This window comes from Cajanus cajan, chromosome 4 (genome assembly GCF_000230855.2).
Source record: "Cajanus cajan strain Asha chromosome 4, NIPB_CcT2T_4, whole genome shotgun sequence".
Lineage (NCBI taxonomy): Eukaryota > Viridiplantae > Streptophyta > Magnoliopsida > Fabales > Fabaceae > Cajanus > Cajanus cajan.
Genome location: NC_138520.1, coordinates 52,898,348 through 52,910,743, shown reverse-complemented (window position 1 = coordinate 52,910,743; position 12,396 = coordinate 52,898,348).

Sequence of the window (12,396 nt, the reverse complement as noted above, 5' to 3'; positions counted from 1 at the left end):
AATTCGGAACGGCTCGTTCCGAATCTTTCAAATGTACGCAAATTTTTAAACTGGAACGGCCCGTTCCAAAATCGGAACGGCCCGTTCCCAAAAAGCAGAACGGCCCGTTTTAAAATCAGAACGGCCCGTTCCGAGACTCATCCAGAACGGCCCGTTCTCCCTCCGGAACGGCCCGTTCTCCCTCCAGAACGGCTCGTTTCAAAACCAGAACGGCCTGTTCTCCTTTTGGAACGGCCCGTTCTGGGCCCGTTCTCACTAAAAAAAATTTAGTATAATTTTTAAGATTGGAACGGCCCGTTTTGCTTTTGGAACGGCCCGTTCCAAGTTTCCAAAACACCCCTTAAATTTTTTTGAAAATTGCGAAAATGCCATCAGTAATAAAATTACAAGAATACCCCTATACCTTTACAAAATTTACGAAAATGCCATTGATAATTAATAATAAAAAAATGGGTATTACAATCAACATAATGAGCAATTAAACTAATGAATCCTCAATATTACAAGATGTACATAAATAAAAAGTTAAACAAATCTTATTAGGAATGGTAGCCAACTCACTTTTAAGCCTTGCCTTGTCTCTAATAAAAATTCTCCACATATCAACCTTAGAAGTATTTCTAGAAAATGTATTTGCATCAAGATTCACATAAGCTATCAAAATCCTAATCTCAGGACTCTCAATAAAATTGAAGGGCAAACCACGCCTCATCATTAAATGACAATACAACTTACGAAAAACCATTTGATCTATCTTTCTTGATTTCAACTTTCCTTGCATGTCTAAGATCATTTGACTCACATCTTCATATTTACTTTTCTCACATTTGGGAATATGACGATTTAAATGAAAAGTTCCATATGTTTTTCTACCAACTACATAAGTTTTTCCACAACCATTACACTTTGCCCTTTCTTTTCCATCATCACCCTTTCCCATCCTAGTAAAAAATTTCCAACAATATGATATTGTGGACTTGACCCTTTTCTTATCATGTTGAACATCAGTAGATTCAAAATCTTTTTCAATATCCTCTACCTCAATTTCATTATCACAAACAGTAATAGGTTTACTAATTGACTCGTCCATTTCAGTTTCCAAATCTAAATACCCTTGTTAAAGTTATTCAACACACACTACTAAGTACTAATCAACACAACTAAAAATAGATCTCACAAATATCACAAAAATAATAAGCAAGTGGTTGGATTAAATTATGAAAGGCATAATTTATCAATACTAAGTAGCTCACTTTTATCAAATTAAATATTTTCAAACTAGTTTCAATACATCCATAGGTTGACTCATTTAAGTTAGTTTAGCATAATTAATTAAGCATGCATTTTAAGACTGTCACATTTAATATTAAAGGCTGCAAGATATATAATTTTTATTACTTGGTCAAATTAGGTAATGTTAAACATGATCAAAACTAGTGCCATATATATACCTTAATTATTTGTCCTTGCAGCTATGAACCGGTTTAGCTGGTAATAGTTGTAGAGAAGATTAAATTTTAGTTACATAAAGGAGGAAAAGAGTTTTCTAATAAGACATGTGTTTTTTTTTTCTTAATCCAATTTTTGTTAGGTTAATGTAACGTGAAGTAAAACATTAATATCCAATTGCATTAGTAGCCTTGCAAATATGCAATTTACAATTGCATTATCCTCGTGTACAATATAACAAAGTATAAATTATTAAATTACATGCTAAATACAATAGTTTTAATTAAATAAATATAGTGTATTAAAAGTATTAAATAATTTTACAATATCATTTAAACATAACACTCATCATCTAAATATAATAATCATGTATATTTAAGTAGTACATGTCATGCATATGGATGTTAGGAGTAGCAGTAGTACCTACTTTGATACAAATCATATTAATGAGTATGCTGCCAAAAGAATCATTGTGTTGCCAAAATCACATTTCGCATTGGTTTTCTATTGAATAACAAATAAGAGAAGAAGAGGGTAAGACAATTTTAAGGAAGATTTATCCACCTCATGAAGTTGAAGAAAAAATTAATACACTAAGTGAATCAGTTGAAATGGAAATCAAGGAAGTAGAGGGCACAGATAAAATTAGGAGAAAAAAAATAATGAACAACATGAAGTTACCAGAGAGGGCTTCGAAGAGGAGAAAGGTGACAAACGAAATCACCGAGGGTCTACCAGTCTGCGTACTACGTGGAGTGGAGCTGTGGAAGAAATGGAAGAAACCCTTCTAATCTTCTAAGCTAGGGAGAAGAGTTAGGGATGGCTGGACCTGATTCTTTTAGCCGCGAAGAAGAAACCCTTACAATTTGGGATGTAGCTCTATGCTCTCCCCTAGATGGCTGGACCTAATTTTTTAAATTTTATAAAACCCAATTACTTATGCAAGCAACTAAAGCCCAATTACTTATTCAGGTTGGCAAGTTGTGACAGGCCAGCTAGTCATTTAGCCTGGCAGGTTGCCAGGCTTTGCAAGACGGGTTTGGCGAGTTGAAATGATGGGTTCAGTCTGCCAATTTTTGGTGCCCAACAGGTAGGCCCGTGGGCCATAACTCATTTTGTAAACCCTAAGAAAAAGTAATAACACAATGAAAATTAAACCCCTCCTACTTGCAAGAATTTGTGAGGAGCACCAACAAAATATAGTAAAAAAAATAAGTCAAACACACAAGAGACACAAATATTTTAACATGGAAAACCCTTCAATGTAAGGGTAAAAACCACAAGTCATCCAAACCAAAGAAAAAACTCTACTATGATCAATAAAGGGTACAAGAGAGTCTCCAAAGAATGCACCAAATAGTGCTTACAATCAGCCAAAGTAAAATCCGGCACAATTGCTTATAATTGAATAATACGAAATGAAAAAACCTCCAAAATAGAGTTGTTACTGCGAGATATTTTTCTCCCACTCCAAACTTCCTTTCGATAATCCAACCGTTGAATATGAAATGTAGCTTCTTATGAACTTAGCGTCCAAAATTCAACTTGATCCAACAGTAAAAAAAATCTCCAGTTACAATTCAATAAATGTTGTATAGTCGATATGCAATCTGTAACTTTCTCTCTCCTCTTCTCTTTACATTTGGCTATTATTTTCTCAAATTAAGTCACTCTCTATCCTAATCTGACCCCTCTCCACCTAGTTAAGTGAGACATGATGGGCTTACATAACTTGGGTCTATTCTCCACATAGGAAAGAAGTCTAAAATCCAACAAATCTCCCCCTCACAATTATGTAAAGATGACCATCAAACCAATGATTTCACTACAAACTTCAAACTTCCCTCTTGGTAATGTCTTAGTCAGCATATCAACACCATTATCCTTCGTGTGAATTTTGGTTAGCTCCAACAACTTAGCATCCAATGCATCACGTATCATATGATACCTCACATCAATATGCTTAGACCTTGAATGAAAAGTTGAATTATTACCAAGATGAGTAACACTGTGACTGTCCACAAATAGTAAATAGTTATCTTGAATAAAACCAAGCTCTTACAAGAATTTCTTCGCTCGTAGCAACTCCTTGCATGCTTTAGTAATGGCAATGAATTCTGCCTTTATAGTAGATTGATAGACTATGGCCAAGGCCAAGGAATCCAAGAGGTGATATACTAAAAGAACCAAGAAGAATGGGATGATCTTAAAGACCTTTTTCTTATGTTTGTACATATAGTAGTTCTTTTGTATAGGTTATTTTTGCCTTTGTATTTGTGAGGCACTTTACGTACTTTTTCTAGTGTTTGTATATTGATTTTAAGGTAGGTTACTTGGAGAGTTTAGCTCCATTTAACCTCCCTAGTTGATACATTCATTTTGTATTTTTTCAATAGGGAAAAAGGGGTGGCATTTAGCAATGCTTGAGGGTGTGACTAGTAATTGGGCCAGAACTGGGCCTAGGCAAAATTTTGCATATTGGACTCATTTTGCTCCTAATTTTTCATAGATTTGATTTAGCTAGGTCTCATCATCATATGATGAACCTAACTAAACCAAATCAAATATTTTTGAATTAATTCATGGAGCCAAATGACCCCAAGGCCGCCTAGGCTACTTCCTTTGTTCTTAGCCGAATTTCATTGTCTACTCTTCAAGGTTTGAAGCTTGCCTTGCAAGCTTCTAAACCTTAGTAGGTTAAGCCTACCTTACCATGGTTCTTAAGTGAACCATGGTCAAGGTTAGCTTCTCCTACAAGCTAGCTAAACCGTGGGAGTTAAAGCTTACCTTACCATGGTTCCTAGTGAACCATGGTTAAGGTTAGCTTCTCCTAGAAGTTACCTCTCCCTATATATTTGTAAATACCACTCTTGTACTCACTTTTGACACATTTGAGAAATAAAATCTGAATTTCTCTCCCACTCAAGAGTCATAAAACCGTAGAGAGTTCTCTCCTAGGTTTTCTATCCAAGGTTTTCAACCTTAACTTTGGTTCCTCAAGCTTCTACACAAAGGTAGAAGTAACCGAATCAACTTGAAGACTTCTCCTCCATGGAAGGTTTCTTCGTGGAGCTTCAAAGTCTCTAAGAACACCTCAAGAGTTCACGGTCCTAAGCATGGAACTACTTGGAGAACTTCACTCCTCTCTTAGAAGCAACCTTGACTTTGGTCACTCCTAGGTGTTTTCTTTCTTCACTTACCCTATGGCAAGCAAAGAGTTGTTTTACCTTCATCTCCCAATCAAGGTAGGCCTCCACATCATCCTTCCCAAAAAATTGAGGGAGATCCACCTTGGATTCCCTAGGTTTAATAGTTTCTTTTGTGGAAGGTTGATAATGGTTACCTACATTAAGGCTTTCATTAGGAGATGTGTATTGTGAATGTGAACTCCTACTCTTTTTTCTATGTTTTCTCATATTTTCTTTCAATTTTTCTTCTTCTTGTTTTAAAATTCTCAATTCTTCCTCAAGGTAAGCAAGTTGTCCTTCTCTTTCAATCTTTTCTTTTTCTCTTTGAATGGACTCTTGCTTTTTCCATAGCTTAAGTGATTTGAGCTCTTTAGTGATATATGAAAGACTTTTTGGAGAGCCATCACTTTCATTATTGGAGGAATTTTGAGACATTTTAATTCAAGAAGATTTTTCCACACAAAAATAGTTTTTATGAAAATAAGATTTTTGGTGTGCTTTAGACTTGGCACTTAGAGGTCTAAGAGTACAAATTGAACTTTGGAGGGAGGTGAGCTACTAAAGAGCCACTTAATAACCAAGCCTCTTCAAGTAAAAATCTCTAAACCCCCTTATACTTTTGCCTTGCACAAAATAATTTTCACAAAAATATTTTTCAAAGAAAAATAACAAGAAAGTGCCTAAAGTGTACAATTAAACAATGCTTGAAAACATAAATGGCAAGAAAACATAAATTGCTTGAAAACTTAAATTGCTGAAAACATAAATTGCTTAAAACATAAACTAGGCGTGGAAAGCAATTTAAACCTATGTGAGAGCTTGAAAGGCACCAGAGACCTTCAAGGACCACTCTCACTAGTACTAAACGAAATTGCTATGAGAACACTTAAGGAGAGATGGAGATACACCAAAGGCACTCCAAGACACTCCTTAATAAAGGCTTTGTACAAAAATGGAAAATTACAAAAATTACAAGAAAATGAAATTCAAATTTTCTTCAAATGAAATGCAAATTCACACTCCAAATGAAATGTAAATTCACAATCAAATGAAATTAGTGGTTGCACTTAATTTCAAGGAAAACAAATTAGCCACTAATTAAAGACAAATTTTAGAGACGGATTTTGTAAGAAAAAAATAGGTTTTAGAAACCAAAATTTCCGTCACTAAAATTAGTATCTAAATTTTCTAAAAATTTTTTATAGATCCTATATGTCACATGAGAAGTAAATTGATTCATGTTCTTGCTTGTTCCTATTAATCCGTGAATCAATTGTATTGTGCTTTAGGTTCCTATACTTGTGCATTTTTTTTCTTTTATTTGAGTATCTCCATTCTATAACATGTGTCCGTGATTGGACAACATGCATTGAGTTTAGATTTTGTTTTTGAATCAATTGTTTTGTCTTAGAAAGTCATGTGTAGTCCTTTGTATGTTGAAACTTCCTAGAGTTAAAGCTTACCTTACCTTCAAGGTTGCTTCTAAGAGAGGACATAATTTCTCTTGGTTCACGGTCCTAAAGCTACACACCTCTGTAGTTTAGACTACTAAGACACAACTCCCTCTACAAATTTAATCAAATAGCTCGAAGTGGACTTCCTAGAACCAATGTCTCCAGCCATATCAGAGCTTGAGTACCCCACCAAAGTAGGCTTATCACCACCAAAACAAAGCCTCATATTTGTAGTACCATGAAGATACCTCAAAATTCATTTCACAACATTCTAATGCTTTCTACTTGGGTTTGAGAGAAATATGCTAATTGTACCAATAGCATGTGCTATATCTATCCTTGTGCACACCATTGCATACATCAAACTACCCATTGCAGATGCATAAGGAACCCATTGTATATCTAATTTCTCAGTTTCATTTGATGGACTCTGTTTAGAACTCAACTTAAAATGAGTAGAAAGAGGAGTGATCACCACCTTAGCCTTTTCCATCTAAAATCTTTGCAATACTCTTTTAATATAATGTTCTTTTGACAGCCAAAGTTTTTTCTCCTTTCTGTCATGCTTGATTCTTATTCCAAGAAACTATTTAACAGTTCCCATGTTCTTCATGGAAAATGACTAGTCCAATTGTCTCTTCAACCTATCAATTTTGAAAACATCTTTTTCAACAATAGGCATGTCATCAACATACAATAAGAAGATTATGAAGTCATCATAAAAACATTTTCTAACAAAGACACAAAGGTTATAAGTAGTCTTCTTGTAGTCTTACTCACACATAACAAACTCAAACTTCTTATACCACTACCTCGGAGCTTGCATCAAGCCATATAAGCATTTTCTCAACCTACACACATAGTTTTCCTTTCCTTTAACAAGAAAACCATCAATTTTCTTCATGTATATCTCTTCCTCCAAATCACCATGAAAGAAAGAAATTTTTACATCCATTTGCTCTACTTCCAAATCAAGAGTAGCAACCAAACTCAACATAGTTCTAATGGACATCATTTTCACCATACGTGAGAATATCTTGTTAAAATACATCTTTTCTTTTACTAAAGCCTTTCACCATTAATCTGACTTTATACCTTAGAGACGTAGAGTTACTCTCATGTTTCACTCTATAGATCCACCTGTTATCCAAATCCCTCTTACCCTTAAGTAACTTCATCAAATAAAAAATGTGATTATCATGCAAGGATTTCATCTCATCCTTCATAGTATCCAACCATTTTTACTTGTCTTCACTCTCTATGACCTCTCCAAAGCACTCAGATTCTCCCCTATCTATCAAGATCACATACTCATCAGAAGAATATCTTATAGATGGTTATCTTTGCCTAGTAGACCTCCTGAGTTGGGTTGGTGGTGACTCAAGTGTATCATCAAGACTTTCATCATGTGATATCTTAGTTCCTCTTCATCAACACCATCAATAGGAACATCTACCTCATTTCCAAATCATTACTCACCAACATAGTCATGTTGCTCACCATTCTAAATATTGGTATCCAAATTATGAATTGGAAACCGAATTGGATCAACATGAACCATGCCACTATCACCCTTGGGTATAAACTTCTCCACCTTACCAATGTCTTCAATGATTTGGTCTTCCATGAACTTAACATCACAACTTCTAACTAGCTTCTTCTCAATAAGATCATAGAATTTGTAACCAAATTCATCCTCACCATAACCAATGAAGATACATTGTCTTGTCTTTGCATCCAACTTGGATCTCTCATCCTTTGGAACATGCACAAATGCCTTGCAACCAAAAACTCTCAAGTGATCATACTTGACATTCTTGTCAAACCAATTCTATTTGGTACCTCAATGTTCAAAGTAACAGCAGGACTAAGGTTGATAACATGCAATGCTATGTACAATGTTTCACCCCAAAAATGCTTAGGTAACTTAGCCTTAGAAAGTATACATCTCGCTCTCTTAATCAATGTCTTGTTCATCCTCTCTACTAAACCATTCAGTTGAGGAGTTTTAGGAGGAGTTTTCTCATGTGCAATACCATGTTGCCTAAAGTAAACATCAAACAGTCCATAATACTTATCACTATTGTCAATACAAATGCACTTTAGCTTCTTGCCTAATTGCCTTTCAACCAAGGCATGGAATTCTTTGAATTTCTCTAGTAGTTGGTTTTTTGTCTTCAAAGCATAGACCCATAGTTTCCTAGAACAGTCATCAATAAAGGTAACAAAATAAAGTGCATTGCCAAAAGATTTTACCTTCAATGGACCATAAAAATCTAAATGCACCAATTCAAACAACTCAAATTACCTAGAAGAAGGATGCTTCTTGAAGGATATTCTAGTCTACTTACCAACCATGAAATGAGAACATTTCTCCAACTCTACGTTCTTCAATCCCTAAAGCACATCCTTTTTAACTAAACAATTCAACCCTTTCTCAATAATATGACCAAGCCTTCAATGGCATAAAGATGCCTCCATATACACAACATTCACATTATCTTTAGCAACCAAAGTTTTTGTCAAGTAAAGTTTAGAATTTCTCTCCCCTTTAGCCATAATCAAGTTACCTTTGGTGAGTTTTCACTTTCTAGAACCAATGTGATTATCATAACCACCATCATCAAGCACCTGCACAAAAATCAAATTAAAATGAACATCTGGAGCATGCTTTACTCCTCTAAGCAACAACTAGATCCCCGTGTTGGTTTACAAGCAAACATCACCAACATCAATCACCTTGAACATGCCATCATTACTCATCTTCAATACTACAAAATCATCCGGAGTATAAGATATGAAGAACTCCTTTTGGCCTATAACATGAAGTGTATCACCATTATCTATTTTCCACATGCTCTAATCAGATACAAGATTAATTGCATCAAGATCACGAAGAAGAACAAGATCATCACTAGTAGTAGTAGTTGTAACACGATCACTATCATCATGATCTCTCTCTACTTATCCTCCTTGTCTTTATTCTCCTTCTACCACAGAAAGAAATTCCTCTGTATATGTCTTGTTTTGTGAAAAAAGTGACACTCCACATTCTTGTACAAAGACCTAGACTTGCTCCTACTTTTGTCTCTACCACCTTTTTTCTCTCTCTTCTAGCTTCTCTCCTTGTTCTTAGTAATAAACACCTATAAATGAGATGAAGTACCCTGTGTCTTCCTTCTCATCTCCTCATTAAGCACACCACTCTTTGCCTTTTGCAAAAAAAAAAAAAAACATCACCATTAGGAGCAACACTATTCATGGAAACCCAGAATGTCTTCCATGAATCAGGTAGAGAACTTAATAGAAGCAATCCCAATAAATCTTCATCAAATCTTATACCTACTCTAGATAGTTGATAAAAACTCCCTTGAAATTCATTTAAGTGATCTGTAATGGCAATCCCCTCCTTGTATTCAACTCCACAAAATTCTTCAGCAAATACAATTTATTAGTCCTTGATTTAGAAGCATACAAGGACTCAAGCTTATCCCATAGGGTTCTCACATATGTCTCATTAGCAATAAAATTGTAGACATTATCATCAATAAATTGTCTGATAAATCCATACACATTTTGATGCTCAAAATCCCATTCTTCATCATACTTGGATTCTGGCTTATTAGAAACAATGACAGGAAGATGCAAATTCTTCACAAATAGCAATTCCTTCATATTGCCCTTACATAGGTGATAATTTGCTCCATTCAAAGAGATCATATTCATATGTGCCTCCATCATTCAAGCAAGCCAAACAACCCCTTAACCAAAGAGCTCCAATGCCACTCTGATGGGGAAAGTCCAACTCAATAACAATAACTAATTAAGAAGAAGCAATAATGTAGTGGAAATTAAATCCCCCTACTTGCAAGAATTTGTGAGGAGTACCAACAAAAAAGAGCAAAAAAAAAATAACTCAAATGCACAAGAGACACATATTTTTAACGTGGAAAACCCTTCAATGTAAGAGTAAAAACCATGAGTCATCTAGATCAAAGAAAAAATTCTACTATGATCAACAAAGGGTACAAGAAAGTCTCCAAACAATGCACCAAACAATGCTTATAATCAACCAAAGAAAAATTGAATACAATTGCTTACAATTGAGAAATACAAAGATGTAAAAAAAAAAACCCAAAACAAAGTTGTTACTATGAGATACTTTTCGTGCACTCCAGACTTCCTTTCAACGATCCAACTGTTGAATATGAAACTCCACGTCTTATGAACCTACTATCCAAAAATCAGTTGGATCCAATAGTAAATGAATCTTCAGTTATAATTCAACAAATGTTGTCTGGTGAGTATACAGCCTGTAACTTTCTCTCTTCTCTTATCTCTATATTTTGCTGATGTTTTCTCAAATTGAGTCACTCTCTATACCCTAATCTAATTCCTCTCCACTTTGTTAAGTGAGACATGATAGACTTACATAACTTGAGTCTAGTCTCCACATAGGAATGGAGCCGAAAACCCAACATTATTTACTTTTAAAGAGTAAAAATATTTTGTTAAGATTTTTGTATTTCAAATTTTAAAAAAATTGACATATAAACTAATCAGAATTATTGAATAATTAAATGGTAGGATATAAATTCACTTTATTCTCTAAAGTGATAAGCTCACTGTAGAGGATATTAATCCTTCTACAAGAGCATCTATGTTCAAGTTGGGGAGAACCATAATTAGCAACAAAGTTCTCCCTTCAAGTATAACACAATTGCATAATTAGGATTCGAATTTGAGACTACTTATTAAGTTTAAATAACCACACGCTAGTTGATTTACACGCTCAATGATTGTCATTTTTTCCATAACCATAAATTGGATGAGTTCTACACTATATCATGTATATGGACTAAGGACTAAGAACTCGTTTGAATACAAGTTTAAAAGAGTTTTTTCTTGAAACATTTTTATTGAAAAAGTTACTTATTTTCAATAAAGAAACAAAGGGTGATAAAAACAAGTTAATCTATTATGATTTGGGATGTCCTGTCGTTGTCGTAAAAAATAAGGTAGAAAGGATTGACTTGCTTGCTGAAAGTGAACTAAAAATCCTAATCCATTCTACTTAAGTTCAAGTTGATGGATTGGCCCGCAAAATTATTTTTTTTTTCAATTAATTCAAATCAACAAATTTAATTAAAAGATCCATGACTCAAATTTATTTTTCAACTTCAATATTACAACACAAAAATAATAAATTACAAATTACTAATAATCTTTCTTCTTCAATCAAAATTACTACTAATGATCTTTCAATAACAAAATTATAATAGTTCTTAAGAACTATAATACAAGTACTAATAATTTTTTAATAATAAGATTATACCACAACATAAAACAATACATAACATAAATTATAATATAAATATAAATAATTTAATTAAATAGCCTGACAACTCAACTCACCAATCTTAACATTTGACCGGCTAATAGGCAAGCTAAGTGAATTAAAATATCCATCCTATTTTATCAATTTTGGCGAGTTAATCTGCATGTCATAATCTATTTTATCACTTTAAAATAACATCATATGACTCTTTCTAGTTTATTACTAGCCGACTTTCTGGAGACCGTGTTTCAGAGAGGTTGGTTTTCTTTGTTATTTTCTTCTTTTTTCGTACAAAAAAAAATCTATTTTATCACTTTAAAAGAAATTGTTAAAAATCCTTCAAAATTTGTATCTAAATATATTTAAAAGCAAAAGGAAACAAGAGAGTGAGAGAGAATTTGATTCCTTATGAGCAGTGAAGTGATATTTTCTTTCTGTCAATTTTTTTCAAGTGCATTTGGTTTCTTGTGAGTTGCGAAGTGATATTCTTCTAATTCTAATTCATTTTAATTTTTTTTTTATCCTTTTGTCTATGTAGCTCGCTGCTTACGGGTCTTTCCTCATCCGATTCTATTTTAATTTACGGCCATTAATTACCGATGGAAAGAGGAATAATAGACACCTTTCTAATTTCGGCCACCTATCTACGTAGAAGCCGTGATTTGTTTCGTGATCGTCACAACATGTTAGTTGTCTTTTTGCTTTTTTCTTTTTTTTAAACATGATAGTTCTCTTATGATATTTGCAATTTGATTTTATAATGATTTCGTTAGAGAGATTCCATCGAACTATTATGGTGGATTTATTAGTGAGAGTTAGAATACGGTCCTAATTATGTTTTAACGTGTGTTAATGGGGATGTTAATAGGATATGGTAAGTACGGACAATAGCTCTATGTTATCTTTTTCATCAAATAAATATCTACTTTATATTAATTTTGGTATCCTATGTTATCTTTTTCATCAA